Source organism: Mus pahari, chromosome 7, assembly GCF_900095145.1.
Source record: "Mus pahari chromosome 7, PAHARI_EIJ_v1.1, whole genome shotgun sequence".
NCBI lineage: Eukaryota > Metazoa > Chordata > Mammalia > Rodentia > Muridae > Mus > Mus pahari.
The window spans coordinates 51,985,769-51,996,553 of NC_034596.1; positions in this window are offsets into that span (position 1 = coordinate 51,985,769).

The following is a 10,785-nucleotide window of genomic DNA, read 5'->3' on the forward strand; positions in this document are numbered from 1 at the left end:
GAACTTGGGGACTCTTATGCAAGAATAGGAGGAAGGATTGTGGACCCCGAAGGGGATAGGAACTCTACAGGAAGACCAACAGAGTCAACTAACCTGGAACCTTGGAGCTCTCAGAGTCTGACCCACCAAACACAAAACACACGTGGGCTGGACCTAGGCCTCACATCTGTAACAGATGTGCAGCTTGGTTTTCATGTGGGTTCCAAACAACTGGAATGGGGGGCTGTCCCAAAGCTGCTGCCTGTCTGTGGGATGTGTCCTTCTAGCAGGGCTGCCTTGTCTGGCCTCAGTGGGAGAGGAAGGGCCTAGCCTAGACTTGAAATGCCAGTGTATCCAGGGGGTCCCCATTCACTCAGAGGAAAAGGGGAAGGGGAAGGGGAGGGGGAAGGATTGTGGGAGGGGGTGACTGGCAGGGGGGCAGTGAGTGGGATGTAAAGTGAATAAGTTAAAAAAAAAAAACTAAATAAAAAAATCCAGCAACTTGCAATCTGGACTACATTTTATAACATTAGGAATAACAGACTCAAAGATGTTCATGTATGTTAGATCAAATTAAGGAAGCGCTTTCCTTCTTTCTGATGTGCCTCAACTGTGGGAAGGGCTGGTTTGAAGTTTGCAGTCACCGTATAATCTTTGCCAGACACCTTTTTGTGTCCCAAGAAAGGGGCTACTATGCTGGAGACCCAACTTGTCTCCTTTTACTTTGTCTTTCCTGACATCAGCAAAGCATTCATCTGCCGAGTCCTTCATTAAGATACTTGAAGGCACAGGCTGTGTCCACAGCACCTACTCTACCAGCTGGAATCTTATTCTAGGGGCCTGTCCTTCCTTCAGAAGATGGGAAATCAGCTCATCCTTGAGACTTGCTGTCCTGAACTTGAAACCCAGAGCACGTGATTGCAAACATCAGGGCTACTTAATCAGGACTCAGTCAGCAGCTCCAACACTGTTTTAAAATCTTTTGGGACAGAGCCTCACTGTAGCCAAGACTGGACTGGAACACACTTTGTAACTTAGACTGTCTCCAATCTGTGGGACCCTTCCTGCCTACTGAGTGCTGGCATTACAGGTGTGAGCAACCATGCTTGACTATAAATGCCCCTTACTACCTGTCACTTGCAGCCATGAAGCCTGGGTGTGGTGGTGCTTGACTGTAGTCCTAGGTTTTGGGAGGAGGACAGTCAAGGCCAGACATGGCTACAATGTGTCAAGAAAGGAGAAGAAAGAAGAGAGAGAGAGAGAGAGAGAGAGAGAGAGAGAGAGAGAGAGAGAGAGAAGGAAACCCAGCAGATGTACCATTTCTATCTTCTATCCCTGGCTTATAATTAGAATAAGGTCTGTATTTCTTTACATTTTTTTATTTTAATTTTTAAAATTATGCATATATATTTGCATGGAGTGTGTGTGTATCTGTGTGTCTGTCTATGTGTTTTTGTGTGTCTGTGTGAGTCTGTGTGTGTTTATATATGTGTGTGTGTCTATGTGCCTTTGTGTATATATGTGCCTGTGTGTGTGTGTGTCTGTGTGTGTCTCTCTGTGTGTGTGCCTGTGTGTGTCTGTCTCTCTGTCTCTGTGTGTGTATGTATCTGTGTGTGTGTCTGTGTGTGTGTTTGTCTGTCTCTCTGTCTCTCTCTGTGTGTATGCCTGTGTATGTGTGTCTGTTTCTCTGTCTATGTGTGTATTTGTCTCTGTGTGTGTGTGTGTCAGTGTGTATGTCTGTGTGTGTGTGTGTGCCTGTGTATGTGGGTCTGTCTCTCTGTCTCTGTGTGTGTGTCTAGTGCCCGCAAAGGTCAGAGGCTGTGGATCACTTTGGATTAGGAGTTAAAGGTGGTTGTGAGCCCTGCAGTGTGGGTGGTAGGAACCACAGTCAGCTACATGAGCGCTGTGTTCTGAACCACTGAGCCCTCTCTCCAGCCCTGTATTTGGTTTCTACATTTTAAAGTCATTTCATTATTTATTTATGTGTCTGACTCTTTTGCCTGTATGTATGTCTATGCACCATAGAGGCTAGGACAGGGTTGGATCTTTGGAATAATATACAGACAGTTGTGAGTCAGCATCTAGGGGCTGGAAGTCTGACCCTGACCTTCTGGAAGAGCAGAGCCAGTACCCTTATAAGCTGAGCCATCTCTCTAGCTCCTTGAGTTTGCTTTGTGACTTAAGAAGTATGACTTTACAACATCTGTAATAAAGATCGGATTCCCCATAGTACACAGGAGGTACTCCAGATCATTCATTTAACCCCTCATTTTCTTTTTTCTTTCTTTCTTTCTTTTCTTTTTCTTTTTNTTTCTTTTTTTTTTTTTCAGTTTTTCGAGACAGGGTTTCTCTGTATAGCCCTGGCTGTCCTAGAACTCACTTTGTAGACCAGGCTGTCCTCGAACTCAGAAATCTGCCTGCCTCTGCCTCCCAAGTGCTGGGATTAAAGGCATGCACCACCACGCTGGCTTTAACCCCTCATTTTCAAGTGGGAAAACTGCAGGTTAAAGTGACAAAGTCATACAACCAGTTGATAGGACCAGAACTACATACAACTCTATAGCTCACAGCCCCATCCCTGCACAGTGCAGCATCTTTTCAGGGAAGCATTTGGATACACCGTACAACAGTATATTTGCTTGTTTTGGGTATAGTAGTTGCACAATCAGTGAATCAGAACAGGACAAGGACTTTAGGGAGAGCAAACAAATAAGGGATGGTCCATGGGTTGCTAAATAATTATATTATGATCACTTAAGGCTAAAAAAGTCCTTAACTTTCTTATTATTAGTCACAGAAGGAGTCTATGTGTCACTTAGATATACATAACAACTTTAGAAACAGTTGCTCAAATGTTTTAATCCAAATTGTATCTAGATTGGAAAAAATAATTTAAGGCCATATGGGACAGGGAACAAACAGGTTGATCTATACTTCTCGAAACATGGAGGTTGGCTCATGAACTTCCTGTTTGGTAATAATGGAGAGCCAGAGGATTGAAACACCTGACTCTACCTCTCCTCATCTAGTCCTAGAGCTAGTGAAAACTGCTAACGGGATGACCAAAAATGCTAACAAGATAACCAAAGGAGCCAAACATGGTATTGTGGTAACTGTATTTGGGGAAGACACTTGTAATTTGGGAAGGAAATTTCCAGGTTTTTTAAGTGACAGTTCAATGAATGTGACTTGCTGGAAGGCAAGGCACAGCCCCCAACTGCTGCAGCTCCTGTCACTGCCAGTCCATTGGCCACCCAAGGTCACAGGTGTCTAAGGTTACATGCTATCTATCTGTCTGACACATTGGGTTATGTCTTAATTTTTTTTGAGAGTTGTAGATGGTTAGTGCAGCCAGCCCTGTATTGTAAATAATGTGGGTTTCTTCTTATTCTTGGTTTCTCCTAAAAAGCCAGGGAAGCTTTTCTGTTCTTTTGCTTTGTTTTCTTCCTTTTCATAATTCTTTCTATAAAAGGGCATTTTACAATTTCACTTTCTGTCTGTAAAGTATCCCAGTTTTATTTGGACCACAGATGAATCCATGATTATTCTTAGTCTTGATATTTGGGAGCTACATTTACCAGAGAACAGATACTCTGTAATGTGCTTGAAATAGCAAAACTTGTAAGCTAAGGTTTAAAGACACCTGGAACTCACTCTCTAGACCAGGCTGACCTTGAACTCTTAGAGATCCACTGGCCTCTGCTTCCTGAATGCTGGGGGGGGGGGGGTCGGGGTACAAGAGTGGGAGGGTGGACCTGGTAGAAATGGGAAAAGGGTATGATCAGGTGCATTGTATGAAACCCCAAATAATTAATAAAAATATTATGTTGTGGGAAAAAAGGAAATTGGAAAGAAAGAAAGGAGCTTTTCTCTCTCCACTCTTCACGTAGACTGTGTGCTTCAGAGCTATGAAGAGCCTGTGTGGTTTTTGTTGTTGTTTTGGGGTTTTTGTTTGTCTGTTTCTGGTTTTGTTTTTATTATAGACAGGTTTTGTTTTGTTTTGTTTTTTAAGAATGAAAGAAAGAGAATGGGAGGAAAGGAAGAAAGAAAGGAAGGTCTGGGGTGTAACCAAGGGTGGAATGCTTGCCCAATACACAGAAGGCCTAGAGGAGTCCTGGCACCACAGAGCGAAACTGTACATGATGTATAATGACTGTATCACACCTATGACCTCTTCTAATGCACAAGAGTGTGTATTTTTAGTGCAGTGTAATCTATCATTGAGAAAAAGCCATTACTTACTGAGTTATATGTTAATTATACACTACATGGATGTCATTAGTTGGGTGGTTGGCCTGTTAATGTGTACTCAGAAAAAGGACTCCGAGTAGTCTCACTGCACTGCACACCTGCACTTGAAGATATATAGTTACATTTAATAGGTCATGTAGCGCTGAAACTATTTGCCAAACAAATTTATAGTTGGTGAATTAATAATCTACCCGTCTAGCTTCTCTACCTGCACCCTTCTGCCAAGTAGAAAGTGGCCTTCAGAGGTATGTGTATGTTTAGATTCTGGTTTCATTTTTATCACGGACACAGATTTTTACTTCTGTTTTGTTCACAATTGCACTGCTGCTCTCAGCAGTCTGACTCAAATAGTAAAAATAAAAGTATATAATAAATACATGCTGAATGAATTTAAAAAAAAAAACAGGGAACGAAACTCTGAGAGATTTCAAAAAAAAAAAAAAATTGACGGGTTGGAGAGATGGTTTAGTGGGTGAACCCACTTGCCAAACCAGTGTGAATACCAGTGTCCAGTTCTCTGCTGCTTATGACAGGCCATCATGGCTGCCTGGCAGTGATCCTAGGTCAAGCCGGCTAGCTAGACTAGCTGGGTCAGAGAGCTCCAGGTTCAAGTGAGTGAATGACCTTGTCTGTATATAAGGTAGAAAGATCAGAGAAGAGATCTCAAGTCAACCTCTGCTCTCTATTCCTGCTTGTGTACCTGCACACACATAAGCTCTCCCATGTGCCCAAACACTTGAAAATCTGCACACACATACACGCATGCATCATATGTACTTAAAATTTTTTTTAAAGAAAACAAAAAAGCTTTGATTTTATAAAACACAACAAGCAAGAGTTCTAGAAACTCCGCCCCACCCCCAGTCTAAAATAAATCATTCAGAGTTTCAAGTTAATAATCTATGTCCCAGCTTTGAAGTGCATCACTGGCTTCCTGGATGACGTAATTAGACAATGACAGTAATTGCTGGAGTTCAGAGATGAGTAGTGAGGAAGGGATTTGTGATGCAGAGTCAGGGGTGGCCTTTGGCGGCTGACTAAGTGTTTGAGGAAGGACATCAATGCCTGTGGGCAGATGTGTAAGCCGACAGAAGATGAATAAAGATGAAGGAGGGAACTTACTTCTTCATTGTGTGGGCTTCTCTTAAAATGTGTGTGTGTGTGTGTGTGTGTGTGTGTGTGTGTGTGTGTGTGTTGGTTTAATATGGTTAAAAAAAAAATAGCCAGTTGTACTGGTTTTAATTCCAGTACTTGGTATATTGCATAGTGAATTGTAGGACAGGGCTACAAAGAGAGACACACACCCCCAGTGAAAAATCAGTTACCATATTTATTATTTGATGGTGTTTTTCTTGCATATATGTGTGCATATCACATACATGCCTGGTGCCCTTGGAGGCCAGAAGAGAGTGTTGCACCCACTGGAACTGGAGTTACAGACAGTTGTAAGGTGCCACGTGAGTTCTGGAAATCCGACCTCTGAAATAATAGCAGTCAGTGCTCTTGCCTGCTGAACTACCTCTTCATCCCTTACTTTGCACTTTTGTCTATGTCCACAGTGAGTGTCAGGATGTGCTTGTGGAGGTCAGAGGACAACTTGCAGGAGTTGGGTCCTCTGTCTGCTGTGTGGGTCCTGAGGGTCAATGGGGCTCAAGTTATCAGGCTTGGCGGCAAGTGCTGTGGTGAGCTGTTGAGCCACCTGCTCGCCTCAAACTAAAGGTGTGATTAGCTCTGAAGAATTTCAGTTCTCTGATATTAGTAAAAAGGAAACTCACACAATTTTAGCAGGGTTAGTTGAAATGTATCCATAGGTTTAATGGGAGGTAAGAAAAAGCTTCCAGAAGCTGAAGAGATGGTTCACAGATTCTGAGCACTTGCTGCTCTTCCAGAGGCCCACATGGTGGCTCACCACCATCTGTTCCAGGGGACCTGACATCCTCATAGGGCATCCACAGACAGCAACCATACACGTGGTTCACAACTGTACATGCTGACAAAACACCTGTGATACATAAATAAATAAATAAAATTAAAAGGAAAGAAAAGCCTATTATTATTATTATTATTATTATTATGTTCCATAGCTTCTTTTCAAAGCTTGAACTTAAATACAATTTTTTAAAATTGTGCATGTGTGTGTGCTTGTTGAGGATAGAGATGGGTATGTGTGCAGGTGTTAATGCCCACAGAGGTCAGAATTTTGAGCCTCCTGGAGGTGGAGTTACAAGCTGTTGTGAGCTCTTCACATGGGTGCTACAAACCAAACTTTGGTGCTCTGCCTGGGCCGAGCGAGAGTCTTTCACCACTGACCCATCCACCTCTCCAACCCCCAGAGCTTGAACATTTTATCGTTACTGGGCAGTGGTGGCGCACGCCTTTAATTCCAGCACTCGGGAGGCAGAGGCAGGCAGATTTCTGAGTTTGAGGCCAGCCTGGTCTACAGAGTGAGTTCCAGGATAGCCAGGGCTACACAGAGAAACCCTGTTTCGAAAAACCAAAAAGAAAAACAAAACAAAACAAAACAAACAAAACAAACAAAACCAAAAAAACCTTGTAAATAAAAACAAACAAAAAACAACCCCCAAAGAATGTTTTTAAGTCAACTAATTATGAGAATTATCAAAGTCATTGTTTCCATACAATGGCATCTCTGTGTTAAATAAACATGTATAATCAAATCTTTGTTTGTTTGTTTTGTTTTTGTTTTTGTTTTGTTTTTTTGGGGGGGGTTGTTTTTTTGAGACAGGGTTTCTCTGTATAGCTCTGGCTGTCCTGGAATTCACTCTGTAGACCAGGCTGGCCTCGAATTCAGAAATCTGCCTGCCTCTGTCTCCTGAGTGCTGGGATTAAAGGCATGTGCCACCACGCCCAGCTGTATGATCAAATCTTTAGGCAATGATTATTTGTACTACAGAGTCCTTGGTTTCCAGAATTGATCAGAGTTACTACCAAACTAGGAGTGCATTCTTTTCCAGAGTAGGAAAGAAATAATTAGGGGCTTACAACTTCTAAAAACAAACAAACAAACAAAAACAAAACTTCTTGTTTCTAAATGATAACATGACCACATTTCTTTCTTACAAACTTAGAATCAAAATTATGATGCACTCGCCAGCGTGAAAGCCTTTTCTGGGTCGTAAAGACCCTGGATGGATAAGGAGTGAGTCTTTCTGCACACAGGCACTCGTTTTCTTTGGTTGGGTGCGTGTGTACTGTGGGGGCTGAGGATGAAACTCATGGTTTAATAAAGACCAGGCAGACAGTTTTCATAACTGAGAAATTTTTAGTTAGACATAAGTTAATATAAATCTAACAGATTGTATTAATTACCTATTCTTTTTTTAGTTTTACTTCTTTTATATTAAAAATGATGATGTATGTGTGTGTGTGTCTGTGTGTGTGTCTTTGTGTGTGTGTCTTTGTGTGTGTGTATATGTTTGTGTGTGAGTGTGTGTGTCTGTGTGTGTGTGTGTCTGTGTGTGTGTGTGAGACAGACAGACAGACAGACTAACTTCAGGTGCCCTTGAACTGGGCTATTTGGAAGTCAGAGGGAACTTTTAGGAGTGTGCTCTCTCTCTCCTTCCACTGTGGGATCCAGTGTTTGAACCAGGCTTGCTCAGCAAGCAGTGTCACCTGCTGACCCATCTCACCACCTTCTTTATTTATTTGGAAATGGTTTTGGTGTAGCCCAGAACGGTCTTGAACTCATTATGTAGCTGAGGCTGGTCTTGAACTTCTGGTCCCTCCTGCCTCTGCTTCCTGAGTGCTAGGGTTAATTAATGCATGTACTGTTATGGCTGGATGTATTAATTTCTGATTTCTGTGTAAAAAAATTATTCCAAAAATTATATAAAACTTGGAGCTGGCAGATGGCTTAGTGGCTGTAAGATCACTTGCTGCTCTTTCTCAGAGGACTAAAGTTCCATCACCCATATCATGTAGCTCAAAAATACCTGTAATCTGCCAGCCCTGTCCCTGATCTCCACAGGCACCTACACACATGTAGCATACAGATGTACATACAAAAATAAATCTTATAAAAAAAAATCGAGTAAAACTAATCATGGTGGCACACGTGTGAAACTCTAACACTCAGAGGACCGGCTCTGATGAATAAGAAGGCAACAAACCATTCTTTTCTTGGCTCCGAAACCATTGCTGTCTACCACCGTCTCCGACAGAGCTTTTAGATTTGAGTTCCTCTCGGGCTGTATGTTGGCTGCTCAGAGGTCGGCTGGTGCCGCAGTCATCTTAAAGGCAGCTCACGAGGTACGTATTGGCAAGGAATCTTCTCAATAGAATGTTGTAGGGATGACCTCATGTCTCTAAAATCCCACATAGCCCAGGTTATCCTCGAATTAACTATGTAGTCAAGGCTAGCCTTGAGCTTCTTTCTGGTCCTCTTGCCCCTGCCTCATGAGTGCTGGGGTTACAGGTGAGCACCACTCACCCACCTCACTACTGACTTTGGTTTTTGTTTTTGTTTTGTTTTGTTTTTTGCCTTATGAACCTACCTAGCAGGGGTCCCACTCAACTGAGCATGTGCAAGAGCAGAGGAGAATGAGACCGGATGGATGGTCAAGTCTTTGCTACTCTAATCTCAGACCGGATATTCTATAATGCTGCCATATTTTACACATTAAGAACAAATTCTTGCAAGTTGTGAAGGAGGAAATTACACAAGATGTAAAAACTGCAAACGGGGTCACCGGGAGTCGCGCTGAAGCAGCCTGTTGTAGGAACGATGAAGGAGATCACCAAGAAAGAATGCCAGCTCAGCAGGCGGCGGCGCGAAGGAATAGCTTTCGTGTGCAGAGATGGTGTTATTGATAATGATGCCCTTATGACTTTGTGGTCAGGAATGGAAAGACTGCCGAGGGAAGTAAGAGCACTTTCCACGAAAACAAAGATGGCTTTGCGATTTAAAATCGCTGTTCACTATTGGTGGTTCCTGTCTGTTTTTCCGTCTGAACAAACAGGCTTTCCCTTCCCTCACCAAACCAGCAAAGTGGTGCTGAGATTTATAATCCAAAAGCAGCTCCGGGCCAGGCGCGGTGATGCACACTCGAAATTGCAGCATTAGGGAGCAGGAGTCCCAGTTTGAGGCTTCTTGGACTACAGTATGACCCATCACAAAGACCAAATAAGGAAAGCATCCCCCTACCCACCCCAAATTTCGGGATACCTCAATCATCAGCAAGAATTTATTGAGCACTTACTTTGTATTTTATTAGAGGCATACAAGACAGCATTTCTTCTCATTTAGACGGACAATATTTGTAACCACAGAAATAGAAGCCTTGAAAGCTATTTATTTTTGTTTTTAAAACATTCATTTTCATTTTATGAGTATGGGTGTTTCCGCCTGCGTATATGTCTATGTACTACACTCGTGCATGGTACTGGTGGAGGCCAGAAGTGAGCACTGGGTTCTCGGAATTGCAGTTACAGAGAGCTGGGAACTGGGAGCTGGGAGCTGGGTGATGGGGATTGATCTGGGTTCCTCTGGAAGAACAGCCAGCACTCTTAACCACTGAGCAAGCTCCCCAGCTCCAGGAGCCAGGCTCTGACTGTATCATATTCTATGTCCTAAGTTCCAAAGGAGAACGAATGTTTTAAAGCTTCAGTGGGACAGCGTGGCACACACCGTAATTCCAGAAATGAAAGAAAGTCATTCCCCTCACAGTTTCCCCGGGAAGCCTCCATTTCTACTTTTATGCATACTTTCATTCATTATTTTCAATAAAATTTTTGAGTGCCTGCTACGTGTGAGGTATGGGAAGTGTACTTTATATGCCCTTTTTTTCCTTTTGTAATTTTGAGACAGGATATCACTACGTAGTCTTGATTGGCCTGGGTTTTACTATGTAGACCAAGCTAACCTCAGACTCACAGAGGTCCATCTGTCTTGTGCCTCCTGAGTGCTTGAGTGTTGGACAAAACTGGGCACCACCATGATTCTTTTTTCTGGCTTTTGTGTTTATATATATAAACACAAAAGCCAGAATATATATATATTGAGAGAGAGAGAGAGAGAGATTATATTACTCTCGATTTAACAAAAAAAGGCTGGGGGGGGGGATGGAGAGATGGCTCAGCAATTAACACTGTTAAGAGTGGTTAAGAGGTCCTGAGTTCAATTCACAGAAACCACATGGTGGCTCACAACCATCTGTAATGGGATCTGATGCCCTCTTCTGGTGTGTCTGAAGACAGAGATAGGGTACTCACATACATAAAAATAAATAAATAAATCTTTTTAAAAAGATTGCCAAAATGTTGCTATTGTACATTGCTGGATGGTAAGGTTATATGCTTTCAATTTGTGTGCTTATCATTTTGTGATTAAACATTTTAAAAGTAAGTTTAAGTAGAGACAAATAATAAGTTCATGTCCAGGAGCTTCTTCTCTGAAAGAAGAATATCTGTTTCCTTTAAGAGCTATCCAGTTCATGGTATGCTTTAGTATATGTGGGTAGTTTAATTATTCATTTCTATCTAAAACAAATGTAAAAGTTATTTGGAGTGTGTGTGTGTGTGTGTGTGTGTGTATGC